Raw genomic sequence first — 16,863 nt, forward strand, 5'->3', positions numbered from 1 at the left:
GTATTTATGTACTTTTGTTCAAATCATTCCTGTATTTACAAAATTACATCCTTGAATGCTAAAATAAGTCCCAAATCAGTCCCTGCCTTAAGAGTTTTTGACTAGATACATGTGTTTGCAAAATATATTTACCAAACTAATGCTTCTTAAAAAATATATCCATAACTCAAGTACATCCTCTTATCTCTAACGTTGTGTTCTCGAGTTTTTTTTAAAGGGAAGTTGAGACGACCCGACCCAATCCATAGGGACGAATACAATAACATATGATAACATTGCGAGGTACATGACCTCTATATGATACATTTTACAAACGTTGCATTTATTCTTAAAAGGCAAACTATCATTACATCAATATTTGACATTTTCGTCTAACATTTCATAATATCCAAATGACCTAATCTGTCATTTACTTATTAATATTCTCTATGGAACTCCAATGACTCGAATGCAACGTCTTTGTATCATGGCTTAAAAGGTCCCAAGTAGTATCCTTAACATGAGCTAATGCACAGCGGAAGACTTAATTCATACCTGAGAATAACATGCTTTAAAACGTCAACATAAAGTTGGTGAGATATATAGGTTTGATGCTAGCAGCGTTATAACAATGGAACACAAGATTTCATATATAAACATTTTAATAAAAATATTCTAAGTGGTTGAGCACTTGGTAACCATACTTAACATTTAATCACGTCGCATATTCCCTTTATTATGAAATCTTACTACACCGTACCAAGTGTAGTCACGAAACGAAGTACTGTGCAACCGTTGAATACTGGTCGTCCAGTCCGGTTGGGGTTGTCAGGCCCGATAGATCTATCAACAGGATTCGCGTTTACAATACCGCTGTAAATAACAGTTACCAAGCTACAGGGAAGTATGCCAGTGGTACAACTCAACGTAGAATATATTTTTCAGTTACTTGTGTCCATAACGTAAAACATAAAATACATGTATTCTCATCCCGAAATATTTAGAGTTTAAAAGTGGGACTATATACTCACTTTTGTCTTGAAGATATGTAATTTCGACTTGGTCTCCGATTGATATCACGAACCTATCCATATATAATATATCAATACTTTTTCTTTTTAAAACAATCGTCACATATATATATACTTATAATACTTTTAATACTTTTAATAATTCCTTAGTCCGTAGTTAGCAGTCCGATGTTAGTAATTCAATTTTAATGGTTCATTTTTAGGTGTTTAATAAACCCCCAATGAAATCAATAAAACCCCCCATCGTATATGTATTGGTCGAGATTAATCTTGACCCACGGTACCAGTGTTGTCAAATGACGTGTTGCGTACATAAAGTACCGGTGTTGTCAAATGACGTGTTGCGTACAATCATGGGATCTTATGATTAATCTTCTCGTATTGTTTACGGGTGATCCTGAACCATATAAAATTAAATTATGAGTACATATATATAAAATATCATGTTATTTTAGAAAGATGTGATTTATTTAATTTTTCTCCAATTATTTTCGTGGCTAAACTAGTCTTGGATATCCGATTTTGTTTTGGTCATAGTTTCTTCGTTACAACTCCGTTTTCGTTGGTTCAACTTGCCACTTCCTTGGTTCGAGTCCCTCTTTAAGAATATGAACTGTAAATACCTTAGTTTGTATTCGAAATCACAGGTCAAAGGTCAAACTTTGGTGAAACTTATGAAGTTAATCATTTTCCATTATGTAAACAACCTTAAATGATTATTTTTCTAAAAATACTTATACTTTGAATTAAATCATGAAATTTTTATGTATTAACATATTCATAAGAAATATCATTTTTCCAGAAAATAAACCTCCAATTCAAGGTTCAAAATAGTTTTTAATTATCCAACCCAAAACAGCCCCCGGTTGCACTCCGACGTCGTAAAAACAGTTTTTAAGGTGTTCTTTGAAAAACCAAGTTATACCTTGTTAAATTAGCATATATTTATGTTATATTACAGGTCTTGAAGTATTTTAAAAGTTAAGTTAGAAGGATCTATCTAGTTTGCGAATAAGTTTGAAATCATTCAAACTATGTTCTAGTTTATAAATTCTTATATAGATAACTATAAACATATGAATTGAACAAGAGTTGAAGTAGAGTTTTTACCTTAAGTTTAAAATGTAAAGTTGCTGGAAAGAAGTAGTAAAATAAATTTGAGAGAGTTCTTGCAAGTGTGTGTGAAAATTGAAAGTAAAATTTGGAAAATGAATGTGTAAAAATGAGTTAAAAATGGTGCTTATTTATAGGCTTGAAAATTTGGTTTTTAGTGAAAATATCTAAGATAAGTTAAAATATATTATGTCATGAATGACATATTACACCAATAATTGAAGATTTCTATTGGTATATACCAATAGTAAATACTTCTAGAAGCTGTGTATAGTACGAGTATAATACGGGTATAAAATATATAAAGATGTTTCATGAATCATATATAATGACAAAGATGTCATTTTCCATGATAAAAGGTTGAAAATGATGTTTTCCTACTAGTATATTCCAATAGTAAATACATCTTAATACAATACATATATATTTATTTTAACTTAGAAGTTATAACGTCGTTAAGCTTTATATATATATATCGTTTCGAAGTCCTTAAGTTAGTAGTCTCATTTTATGTATATAATCCATTGTTAATATATTTAATGGGATACTTAATTATCATATATTCAAGATAGATATAATCCATATATATCCGTATATATACATAAGTATATAATTAATACAAGTTATGATGTTCGTGAATCGTCGGACAAATAGATGGTCAAAGGGTAACTAATCATCCGAATAACAATTTCAAACTTTCTAGACTCAACTTTAGGGTTTTTGCTTATCGTGTCGGAACCATATAGAGTTTAGGGTTTAAATTTGGTCGGAAATTTCCGGGTCGTTACAGTACCCACCCGTTAAAGAAATTTCGTCCTCGAAATTTGGTAGAGGTTGTCATAAATAACAATAGGAATGTTTTCATGACAATTATGAGGTGATAATTAAGTTTTATCTTTATTGATAAATATAGATAAAATATTTCGATCATGTGAAGCGTACGAGCGAAGCTATCATAAAAGAGAGTGGAATGAGTAATATGATATCGTTTTAACTGATGACGTGGTTTAGAATTGATTTCCGGGATTTAAGGGATTTAGGGAAAATCTTACGTAATAAGATTTGGTTCTTCGGCGATCAGAATCTTCTTTGATTTAATGCGGTAATCTGTTTCGATTTCTCTGTCGAATATTTCACTATAAATCCACCCCTTCGTTTCCTTATTTTTCACAACCCGCATCTTCTACTCTTTCTCCTTAATTCCTACTTTAAGGTATACTTTAAAATGCTTCATCCCGTTCTGATTTTTGTTATACTTCTAACTTTCATATCTTTCATTCTTCTCTTCCATCTACCGCCAGAAGAATCTATTCACTTTTATGATTTTCTTGGAATTATAATGTTTCTAATTCTCCCGTGTCTTTACGTCGCCATACGTATTGATATATACGGTTTGTAGTTTCTGGGTGGTTATTGGGTTTTATATCTTTCCTTATATTTCGATGCTCCTGCTTCTGTTTTCCATAATCATTGTCATCCATAGTTAATACTCTCTCCTATTTGCTGTGATCTATACCCCAATTTTTATTTTGGGACTTTGTCCCTTCGTTTCTTCTTCCCGTCCTTGAGTAAAGCGATCAATAGTTCGGAATTCGTATGTGTAAAATTCGGAATGAACATAGCTAATGCTCTAAGAAAGGAATGGTAATGGCACGATTTTGATTTGTCAAATTACCAGAATATCCAGGAAAATAGAACTATCAAGATGATTTGTTCTTAATAGGTTTCGGAATTGGATAGAATGTAAAAGCCGTGTAACATGGCACATGATGACGGTACTGTGAATCATCACATTCCATTAGAAACTTAACAAGCTTACTGTAATATAATGAAGTTGATCAAGTTTCATTATATTATACTAATTCATGCATCAGTTCCCAACACTGCTTCAGAACATTCCTATTTTAAACTTGAAGGATTTAGAAACTAACACGGTTTCCTTTATATTGTAACGCAGATATTACAGAGAGATAAATGATTTCAGATAAGGATAGTGGTGAAAATATCTTCAGAAATATTGAGGATATTTATAATGAAAGATATGATAATATCTTGGAATTTCTAATGTCAAAGGATGATGATGAAGATTGACCCGTAAGGGTTTAGATTCAGAAGCAAGGTGTTTGCTACAGAATTGTCATAATTCTTTATGTACAAGTTTAGTCCTTGTAACTTGTTCAGAGTCTCCTTCATGGTTTGCTCAATCCGGTTTTCAGTACCAATTTTCTATCGAGCGTTCCTAACACTTCCTTCTTTTATCATCAACTTTTGGTCATTAAGACCTTCTACAACATGCTGCTTCGTTAGTATTTTCAAAGTTATCGGATCTGGGTCATTGGTTATCAAACCAAGATGGTTTAAGGAGAATTGTATTTTTAGATGATTAAACACAGATGGTAATATGATGGAATATAAAAGGTTCTCCGGTAACGATGGCTAAAGAACAACGTATATATATATATCGAGATTGTAATAAGAGTAGTCTTACTAAGATATCGAAGTGGAGCTGTGACAAAATTAGTTAATTGAAAAGGAATCGCGTGATTGTTTTTGCTAATGGATGATAAGGAATTCGATGCGGATACGTTTTAACTATAACTTCGAGTTCGAAAATTTTCAGGTGCATAACTGTATGCATAAATCTTTCTTCCGTAGACGAGGTGCGACTGGTTCAACTTCTCGATCGAGATGTTTTCAAGAATCATGAAAAGTTGTGAATGTGAATTGTAATCGTCAAGATACAAATGAGGTTTAAAATAGAATCAAGTGGCAAACTTGAAGGATTGTTTAGTTTCATATGTAATAATCATCATTTTAACTCATTTTTAATTGTCCAAAGTTAGCAGTCCTAATAGTCCGATTGTCCAATGGTTCAATAAATTCATATATGAACTAAATATATAATATTTGAATTACTTAATACGTATCGTGACCCGTGTACCGGTCTCGGTGTCGATCACAACTCAAAGTATATATATATTTTGGAATCAACTCCGACCCTGTATAGTCAACTCTCACCTTCACATATAGAGTGTCTATGGTTGTTCCGAAATATATATATAGATGGATCAATATGATAAGTCGAAACCTTGTATACGTGTCCCGTTATTTAAAATGCGTAAAATAAATAAATATATATCATGACCCATTATACAACGTGTTGTCTCAGAATTAATCCGACGTGTTGTTGTACATGTGTCCCGACGGTATGTAAAGTACAGAAATTAAAATTGCAAGAATGTAAATTGCGATAAATTAAATATTAATCAGTTAGCTGGGAACAGTTAGCCGGAACAGTTAGCGTGTAATCCTATCACAATTTCAATTAATTAATTCATCTGTTTCTAACAATTTTTATTTTGCCAATGTTTCTTCATTATGCCACTTGTTAGATTCGGATAGGTAAAAAAATCCAAATATGAAATTTAAATGGAAATGGTTAATCTGGGGTGAACGGATACGTATATCGGTAATTGTAAGTAGGATAATAAATGATCGTTGAATCAGATTCGAAGAATGTACAGTGTAACTTGTTAATGTGAATTCTAAATATTCCTTGGGTACTACCCACCCGTTAAAATATTTTCATCATTAACCGTTTGTACGAAAGAAATTTTTAATTACAATCTTTATGAAAATATATTTGCATATATATTTTCTTCGGATGTAACTATGAATTTAATGAGTCAATAAAATATTCAACTCATTTGATTTATCGTTATTACTAGATTACATAATCTCCAAAACATTAGAGATTACATAATCGTCATGTCGAACGAAGAACGATACGTAAAGAAGAGGTAATCGGTGTAGAATGATATGTAGAACAAAGATCATATTCGAAGTTCAGATGATGATGTTGAGGTACGTGGTGCGGATGTGATTGTTGGTGGTGGTAATGATACGGTTGGTGTTGATGCTGATGATGCTGTTGACGTCGATGATGCTACTGGTACTGAAGATTGCAAGGTTGATGTTGTTAACGGTACTGGTTATGCTGCTGGTGCTGCTGCTGGTGTTTGTAACCTTCGCACCGTGTTCTCCAAAGCCGTCACACGAGCGCGAAGTTCGTTAATTTCTGCTAGTACACTAGGATGATTGGCGGTTGGAGTGAGCGAATGAACAAGATCCGAAATATGGGATAGGATATAATCGTGACGAGATACTCGAGAAATGAGAGAGAAAATGGTTTCTCGAACAGGTTCGCCGGTAAGTGCTTCAGGTTCGTCGCCAATGGGGCAATTCGGTGGGTGAAAGGGATCACCTTCTTCTTGTCTCCAATAATTTAGTATACTACGAACCCATCCCCAATTTATCCAGAATAGATGATGAGAAATTGGTTGATCCATTCCAGTGACGCTGCCTTCGGAGCCCGAATGGAAATCCATATCAGCGTAGCTGTCGGAGTCGGAGGAATTCGAACTGGACGCGGAGTTCATCTTGTATAGTCGGGGAAATGAATTTTTGGTTTGGAATAGATTATAGGAGTTGGGTTTGGTATTCTTCAATACATAATTTACATATGTATTTATAATACTCAAAATCCCGTGAATTACGGAGAATCTTTGAAATTCGTCAGGCAATGTCTATAGCAACAGATACGCTAGGATACGAATTTTGTCTATACACTATCGATGCACTAAATGCAGTAAGACGTGTCTAGACTTAAGAATACTAAGCAGGCAATTCCTAAGGATGATAAGTAGATGATTTTCGACTAGATATGATAAGTAAAACTTTTGACATGTAGACACGGTCAAAGTCCAGACTCATTAATGCATCCTAACAACTACCAGTTAGACACACTAATGCAAGGCCTGGTTCGCTAAGACCAACGCTCTGATACCACATGAGACGACCCGACCCAATCCATAGGGACGAATACAATAACATATGATAACATTGCGAGGTACATGACCTCTATATGATACATTTTACAAACGTTGCATTTATTCTTAAAAGGCAAACTATCATTACATCAATATTTGACATTTTCGTCTAACATTTCATAATATCCAAATGACCTAATCTGTCATTTACTTATTAATATTCTCTATGGAACTCCAATGACTCGAATGCAACGTCTTTGTATCATGGCTTAAAAGGTCCCAAGTAGTATCCTTAACATGAGCTAATGCACAGCGGAAGACTTAATTCATACCTGAGAATAACATGCTTTAAAACGTCAACATAAAGTTGGTGAGATATATAGGTTTGATGCTAGCAGCGTTATAACAATGGAACACAAGATTTCATATATAAACATTTTAATAAAAATATTCTAAGTGGTTGAGCACTTGGTAACCATACTTAACATTTAATCACGTCGCATATTCCCTTTATTATGAAATCTTACTACACCGTACCAAGTGTAGTCACGAAACGAAGTACTGTGCAACCGTTGAATACTGGTCGTCCAGTCCGGTTGGGGTTGTCAGGCCCGATAGATCTATCAACAGGATTCGCGTTTACAATACCGCTGTAAATAACAGTTACCAAGCTACAGGGAAGTATGCCAGTGGTACAACTCAACGTAGAATATATTTTTCAGTTACTTGTGTCCATAACGTAAAACATAAAATACATGTATTCTCATCCCGAAATATTTAGAGTTTAAAAGTGGGACTATATACTCACTTTTGTCTTGAAGATATGTAATTTCGACTTGGTCTCCGATTGATATCACGAACCTATCCATATATAATATATCAATACTTTTTCTTTTTAAAACAATCGTCACATATATATATACTTATAATACTTTTAATACTTTTAATAATTCCTTAGTCCGTAGTTAGCAGTCCGATGTTAGTAATTCAATTTTAATGGTTCATTTTTAGGTGTTTAATAAACCCCCAATGAAATCAATAAAACCCCCCATCGTATATGTATTGGTCGAGATTAATCTTGACCCACGGTACCAGTGTTGTCAAATGACGTGTTGCGTACATAAAGTACCGGTGTTGTCAAATGACGTGTTGCGTACAATCATGGGATCTTATGATTAATCTTCTCGTATTGTTTACGGGTGATCCTGAACCATATAAAATTAAATTATGAGTACATATATATAAAATATCATGTTATTTTAGAAAGATGTGATTTATTTAATTTTTCTCCAATTATTTTCGTGGCTAAACTAGTCTTGGATATCCGATTTTGTTTTGGTCATAGTTTCTTCGTTACAACTCCGTTTTCGTTGGTTCAACTTGCCACTTCCTTGGTTCGAGTCCCTCTTTAAGAATATGAACTGTAAATACCTTAGTTTGTATTCGAAATCACAGGTCAAAGGTCAAACTTTGGTGAAACTTATGAAGTTAATCATTTTCCATTATGTAAACAACCTTAAATGATTATTTTTCTAAAAATACTTATACTTTGAATTAAATCATGAAATTTTTATGTATTAACATATTCATAAGAAATATCATTTTTCCAGAAAATAAACCTCCAATTCAAGGTTCAAAATAGTTTTTAATTATCCAACCCAAAACAGCCCCCGGTTGCACTCCGACGTCGTAAAAACAGTTTTTAAGGTGTTCTTTGAAAAACCAAGTTATACCTTGTTAAATTAGCATATATTTATGTTATATTACAGGTCTTGAAGTATTTTAAAAGTTAAGTTAGAAGGATCTATCTAGTTTGCGAATAAGTTTGAAATCATTCAAACTATGTTCTAGTTTATAAATTCTTATATAGATAACTATAAACATATGAATTGAACAAGAGTTGAAGTAGAGTTTTTACCTTAAGTTTAAAATGTAAAGTTGCTGGAAAGAAGTAGTAAAATAAATTTGAGAGAGTTCTTGCAAGTGTGTGTGAAAATTGAAAGTAAAATTTGGAAAATGAATGTGTAAAAATGAGTTAAAAATGGTGCTTATTTATAGGCTTGAAAATTTGGTTTTTAGTGAAAATATCTAAGATAAGTTAAAATATATTATGTCATGAATGACATATTACACCAATAATTGAAGATTTCTATTGGTATATACCAATAGTAAATACTTCTAGAAGCTGTGTATAGTACGAGTATAATACGGGTATAAAATATATAAAGATGTTTCATGAATCATATATAATGACAAAGATGTCATTTTCCATGATAAAAGGTTGAAAATGATGTTTTCCTACTAGTATATTCCAATAGTAAATACATCTTAATACAATACATATATATTTATTTTAACTTAGAAGTTATAACGTCGTTAAGCTTTATATATATATATCGTTTCGAAGTCCTTAAGTTAGTAGTCTCATTTTATGTATATAATCCATTGTTAATATATTTAATGGGATACTTAATTATCATATATTCAAGATAGATATAATCCATATATATCCGTATATATACATAAGTATATAATTAATACAAGTTATGATGTTCGTGAATCGTCGGACAAATAGATGGTCAAAGGGTAACTAATCATCCGAATAACAATTTCAAACTTTCTAGACTCAACTTTAGGGTTTTTGCTTATCGTGTCGGAACCATATAGAGTTTAGGGTTTAAATTTGGTCGGAAATTTCCGGGTCGTTACAGAAGTGAATGAGATGGAAAGAAAAACGATGAGTAATGATGGAAATGAATGTAATGTAAAATAAGTTTTGTGCATTCTCGAGTTAGAAAGAAAGTAAAAGAAAAATAAAAACTAATTGCAAGTTATTATTAGTTAAAAATTAAAAGTTAAAAACAAAAAATTGTATCATAATATCCATCGATGATCTTAGATGTGGTAAAACATCACAATTATTGAAACTTACCACAATCATTTGGTATTGCTCGTGGCAGTCATGTACATCTTCACTGCTATATTTATTTGTAACAGTAATTGTGGTTTCATGTGTGTACTGTATGTGACGACCCGAAAATTTTCGACCAAATTTAAACTTTAATCTTTATATATTCCCGACACGATAAGCAAAGGTTGTAAGTTGAATCTCAAGAATTTTAACTGTGTTCATATACTCATTTAACCTCGACCAAATTCCAATGATTCACGAACCATCATATGAACGGATTAGAAGTTATAGTCAATTGAATTTTTATATTATTAATAAAAATGATTATTATTATCGTCGTTATTATCGTCGTTATAGTTTTTATTTAATTATCATTATCATTATTATTATTATTATTATTATTATTATTATTATTATTATTATTATTATTATTATTATTATTATTAATAAAAGGTATTATCATTAAAAATTATTATTTTTATTATTATTACTATCGTTATTATCATTAAAATTATAATTAAGTATTATCATTAATATTATCATAATATTTATTATCATTAGTTTTATTATAATTAAAAACTAATATTAGTAACACCTAATTATTATGATTACTATTATTATCATTAACATGAACACGCTTTAAAAGATGATTAAAAGCTATTAAACGAATCGATTAGGAAATAATGAGTATGAGTATCATGATGAAATTAAAATATTGTAAGATATTGATTTAGATAAAATTATCGTTCTTAGTATTTTTATCATTACTATTATTAAATGTATCGTTAGTATTAAAACTATCTTTTTAACAAAAATTATCATTTTAAATGAAATGTCATTGTTATTATAAAATATCATTATTATTATCAATTTAAATAAAATTATTATTTTAAAGTTAATACTAAAAAGTATCGTAAATATTAAAGTTATCATAATTAGAATTACCATTTTATCATAATATCATTTTTAGTAAATATAAATATTGATATTTTTATTAATAGAATAATAATAGTTATTATTACAAAATAATACAACTTTTACTTATTATTATTAACAATGTTATTTTTTTTATCAAATAAATACGTAATACAGATAATATAATTACCTTAACCTATCATAATATTTTATGAACTTTATTACTTAAGATATATAAAAGAATATTTTTGTATAAAATTTTATTTATTAATAAATGAATTATATTATTTACTCTAATAAATCTTTTAAATATATTTAATAAATATAAAATGACGATATTTAAACTATATAATAATCATGTATAAATTTTGGAAATCATTTTGGGTCAAATTGACTTTTGTTGACTTTTGCATATTTAGTCTCGAGCATTAGGATTGTGGTACACTATGACATAAACTAAATTGTTAGACAAATATTGACCAACATATAAATATATATAATTAATATAGGTTCGTGAATCCGATGCCAACCTTGCACTTATTCAATGACGTTAAATGTATTTTTACTACGAAATACTGTATGGTGAGTTTCATTTGCCTTTTTACCCTTTTATATTTTTGGGCTGAGAATACATGCGAAATTTTTATAAATGTTTTACGAAATAGACACAAGTAATCGAAACTACATTATATGGTTGAATGATCGAAGCCGAATATGCCCCTTTTGCTTGATAGCCTAAGAATTAGTAAACCGGTCTACTAATTGACGCGAATCCTAAAGATAGATCTATTGGGCCTAACAAACACCATCCAAAGTATCGGATGCTTTAGTACTTCGAATTCGTTTTTTATCATGTCCGAAGGATTTCCCGGAATTATAGGGGATATTCTTATATGCATCTTGTTAATGTCGGTTACCAGGTGTTCAATCCATATGAATGATTTTTGTCTATATGCATGGGACGTATATTTATGAGAAATGGAAATGAAATTCTTGTGGTCTATTAAAATGATGGAAATGAATGATTATGATAAACTAATGAACTCGCCAACCTTTTAGTTGACACTTTAAAGCATGTTTATTCTCAGGTATTAAGGAAATCTTTCGCTGTGCATTAGCTCATTTTAAAGATATTACTTGGAATCATTCATGGCATATTTCAAAAGACGTTGCATTCAAGTCGTTGAGTTCAGTAAAGATTATGATTAAGTAAATGACAGATTAGATCATTTATAGATGGATATTACGAAATGGTATGCATGCATGTCAACTTTTGATGTAATGAAAGATTGTCTTTTAAAACGAATGAAATGTTTGTAAAATGTATCATATAGAGGTCAAATACCTCGCGATGTAATCATATGTTATTGTATTCGTTCTCGTGGATTAGGACGAGTCTTTACATGTGGTATCAGAGCGGTGGTCTTAGCGAACCAGGTCTGCATTAGTGTGTCTAACTGATAAGTCGGTAGGATGCATTAGTGAGTCTGGACTTCGACCGTGTCTGCATGTCAAAAGTTTTGCTTATCATTTCTAGTCGGAAATCATCTGCTTATCATCCTTAGGAAATTACCTGCTTATCATTATTAGTCTAGACACGTCTTGCTACATTAATTGCATGAGTAGTGTATAGACAAAATTCATATCTTAGCGTATCTGCTAAATCATATCTTATCGTATCTGTTACTTTAAATTTTGCCTGATATATTCTGTAAATTCCTCCGTAATCTACGAAATGTTTTGATCTATATATAGATATCCTATGTAAATAGAATACCACCCGATAGCCGGAAAATCATTTTTATATCGGAAAATCCTTTATTCAATCGTACGAAATAGAATTCGTCATTAATTTAAGTTCCTCGGATTCTGAAATGGAATCCCACTTCAGCTCCGAAAGCAGTGTGACTGGAATGGATCAACCAATTAGCCATCATCTATTCTGGATGAATTGAGGATGGGTTCATAGCCTCCTCAATCATTGGAGACAAGAAGAAGGTGATCCCTTCCATCCACCACACTGCCCTCTTGGCGAAGAACCTGAAGCACTTACCGGCGAACCTATTCGAGAAACCATTTTCTCTCTCATTTCCAGAGTATCTCGTCACGATTATATACTATCTCACTGATATTACTCAAATTAGTCATATCTTTAGTCGTAATATCGCGTCCTATTGTTATTTATTTCATATGTAAACATTGTAATTCCGTTTGTATTTCATAGTATTGTAATATAGTCTAGAATCATTGTAAACTTGAAGAAATATGAAGATATTGTATGGTAACAGCTCAGAGATCAAAAACGAGACCAGAAACCCAAAGACAGAAGAGTGCGCTCAGCGCACCCCAAAATGTGCGCTCAGCGCACATTGCATAAATTTGATCAGAGGATTTCTTGGCCAAAACCAAAGTGCGCCAAGCGCACATTTAGGTGCTGCGCGCCGTGCACAGTAGTGCGCTCAGCGCACCCATTCGCGCACTTTTAACAGAAAAGCAGATTTGAACATGCGTAGTCGAGCTGTAAAGTAAAAGGCGAAGTAGGTGAGAGTGCGCTCAGCGCACCCTTACTGTGCGCGCCGCGCACAGTGCTTTTTCACCAACTTTTCAGCTTATTTAATTCCATTTCCAGTTTCATTTTAGGGGTACCAGTTTTCTTTCTGCTCAGAGACAAAAACATACGATTCAGAGCAGTTCCTAGGCTTATCAAAGTGCATCTAAGCACTCAAATCATTGAAGAATCCAAGATCATTCAAGAGCTTCATCCAAGATTACTCCTAAAAGGTTAATCTTGTATTTACAATGAATTCTATCTTTGTTACTGTTATGTTTAAGTTTTCAAGCATGATTGTTGGCTAGTCCATTTTATGTTCATCTAGATAAATAACTGAGATGTTGAATGTTTACTATTGATTGATTGTAATTATGCACGATAGTTTGATGTTTGAATACAAGAACCACTCTTGTTAAGTTTAATCCTTTCGATTCAACTAGTTGATATGTTCATTTGATTAAGAAACATCATCTTGTTAAGTTAATGTATTGATTTACACCTAGTGACATGTGTTTATCCGTCTTTTACCAAAAGGAATAAGTTGAGTTCAAATGGTTAATTTGCATAAGAATGTAAGAACGACTCTTGTAGATACTTTGTAATAGCTTAATTAGTATTTGTAATTGTCTAGGAGATTGACCAATTCCTTAGAATCTATTATACACACTTTCAACTACCTAGTTACATCAATTAACATGTGTTAGTGACTTGCCTTATCTAGTGACGTTTATAGGGATCTTATTATAACACTTAGTTAATTATTTGGGTTGGGTGAATTGAGCATTTAACCGGACCAAGGGAATGAACTAAGTTAAACCTTTAGTTGATATAGGAGTGGATCATGTACAACACACCATTGACTTGATCATTCTTCAAGTCTTCAAACTAGTTGAATTAGTTGATTACAAATAGGAGGTCCTAGATGATAAGAACATCACTTGCATCATGTAATCCCGTTTGAGTGTTTGCGCAAGACTACTCTTGGTGAACCAATTAATTAGTTCTCATGCATAACCAATCAATCCGATCTTAATCCTAAATAACATTCAACATTAAGGGTAAAAAGTCTAGATGAGCATATTTCTTTAATTTGAATTCAAAACTATCTTTCTGTTTTCATAAACTAAAAATACAAAAAAAATATTGTCTTTTTAATCTCATTCATCATTTGATTCGCCTATCGTAAAAGGGCAAACCAAAATATATCTTGTACTTGTAATTTTCTTAGATAATCACAATTTAGTCTATGATCCTAATTTGATTTAGATACTGTCCTTGGAACGATACACGGATTTTACCATTTACTATACTACTACACGATCGGGTACACAGCCCGTTAGTGTGTAGCAATCTATAATCGGTATTTTTCCATACTATTTCATACGATAATTCATATACCACGTTTTGCACATCAAGTTTTTGGCGCCGCTGCCGGGGAAGTTTTGTGTCAAAATAGAATTATTAACTAATTTGTGATTAAGTAGTTTCTTAATTATTTTTAAATTATTAATAGTCTTTGAATTTTAAACTTATAGAATCGGTACGTTTAATAGTTTTTGTTAGTTGTGTGATTGACAGATTTTAGGTTGCATATGCCACATACCCGAAGTTCAGATTCTCCATTACTTACACTGCTTACAGAACCTGATAGAAAGCTTGGTAGGATCCCAAAAGAGGTACTTGAACTTTTTGAATCTTCATCAAAGCAGGAAACTTTTGATTCAGAATCAAGTACAACCAAGCCGAGATATTCTGAATTTGGTGAGCCCGTTCCTCCTCCAAAATTTGAAATGGAAGGAGAAGCAAGACCGGTGGTACCGAGACAATCAATGGCGGCCAAGATGAAGGCAACCCGAACCGGACAAGGTAGTGCTATTACTACGCCCACTGATGAGGTAAATTTTGAAATAAAAGGACCTATTCTCTAAATGATTAATAACAGGTGTCAATTTGGTGGTGGTCCGAATGAAGATGCAAACGAACATATTCGTCTTTTTCAGGATATATGTCTTCTTTTCAAACATAAACCAGACACTGACCAAGCCATATTTTTAAGACTTTTCCCATGGACACTCCACGGGGAAGCACGAAGTTGGTTAGATTCATTGGCCGAGGCTACAATAGAAACTTGGGATGGTATGTTGGAAAAATTTCTTAAGAAATATTTTCCAGCTTCTAAGTCCGCGAGACTCCAACACAAAATTACCCAATTCTGTTAAAAGCCGATGGAAACCTTGTATGAAGCATGGAATCGATTTTCCAAAATGTTAAGAGGTTGTCCAAACCATGGTTTGGATACCTTCCAAAAAGTCCAAATCTTTTACAAGGTTTGTGATGTTGCAACCCGAATTTCCATTGATCAAGCGTCCGGAGGTTCACTCATGGACAAAACCGAGCAAGAGGCTTATGAGATAATCGAGAAGCTAGCCGATTATTCTCATGAGTGGCATCAAGAACGACCAATTACTCGTAATGCTCAAGTCCAAAGCGCCAGTGCTTATGATGACCTTAGTTCCCTGAGTGTAAAAATAGACGGTGTTGCTCGAAACATGGACAAAATCACCAAGGAAATTCATAGTATGAAAGTAGGTTGTGAATACTGTGGTGGTCTCAATTTAGGAAAAGATTGTGATGCCGGTATAACAATGGCTCAAAAAGAAGAAGTGGCTTTCATAAGCCAAAGAAATAATAATCAATTTCAAGGAAGAGCCCAGTTTAACCGAAACTTCAACAACCCATACAACCCTCAACGTCAAAATTCCAATTACCAACAAGGGTCAAGTAGTGGGTTTCAACAACAAACTCCAGGTTTTTATCAAAAACCCCAACAGAAAGAAAAAAAAGTCAAATTTGGAGAGTATGTTGGAAAAGTTGATTGCATCACAAACCCAGCTTGTTACAAACATAAACCAAACAAACGAGAAAAACGAACACCAGTTTAGAAATCAACAAGCCTCAATTCAGAATTTGGAGAAGCAAATGAATAGTTTAGCTAATTTACTTAGTGAAAGAAAACCAGGAAGTTTACCGGGCGATACCAATAAGAACCCCCGAAATGAGCACGCCAATGTTATCACCACACGGAGTGGTTGATATTGCTCAAAATAGACATATCATTAGTCGCAATATCAAGTCATTTTCATTGTTTTACATTTTTATTTGTATTATTTCCTTGTATATTTCATTGTATTGTAATTAAGCATAGAATCATTGTATACTTGAAGAAATGTTGAAGATAATGAATGAAACAACTCAAAGATCAAAACCAGAACAAGAAACGAAGAAACAAAAACGTGCACCCTGGGTGTGCACTCCGCGCACGCCACCGCGCACGACCAATTTTGATCAGAAAGTTGCTTAAACAAAACATAAATGCGCACCGCGCAAAATTAAAGTGTGCACTCCGCGCACTACAGTGCGCACCGCGCACATCCTCCGCGCACGATCCCCTTTTTCGTCTGTAAAGTAGATCTGAGACGTGTAATTGAGCTGTAAAGTAAAAGGTGGTAGGTGGCTAGTGCGCCCCGCGCACCT

This window comes from Rutidosis leptorrhynchoides, chromosome 1 (genome assembly GCF_046630445.1).
Source record: "Rutidosis leptorrhynchoides isolate AG116_Rl617_1_P2 chromosome 1, CSIRO_AGI_Rlap_v1, whole genome shotgun sequence".
NCBI lineage: Eukaryota > Viridiplantae > Streptophyta > Magnoliopsida > Asterales > Asteraceae > Rutidosis > Rutidosis leptorrhynchoides.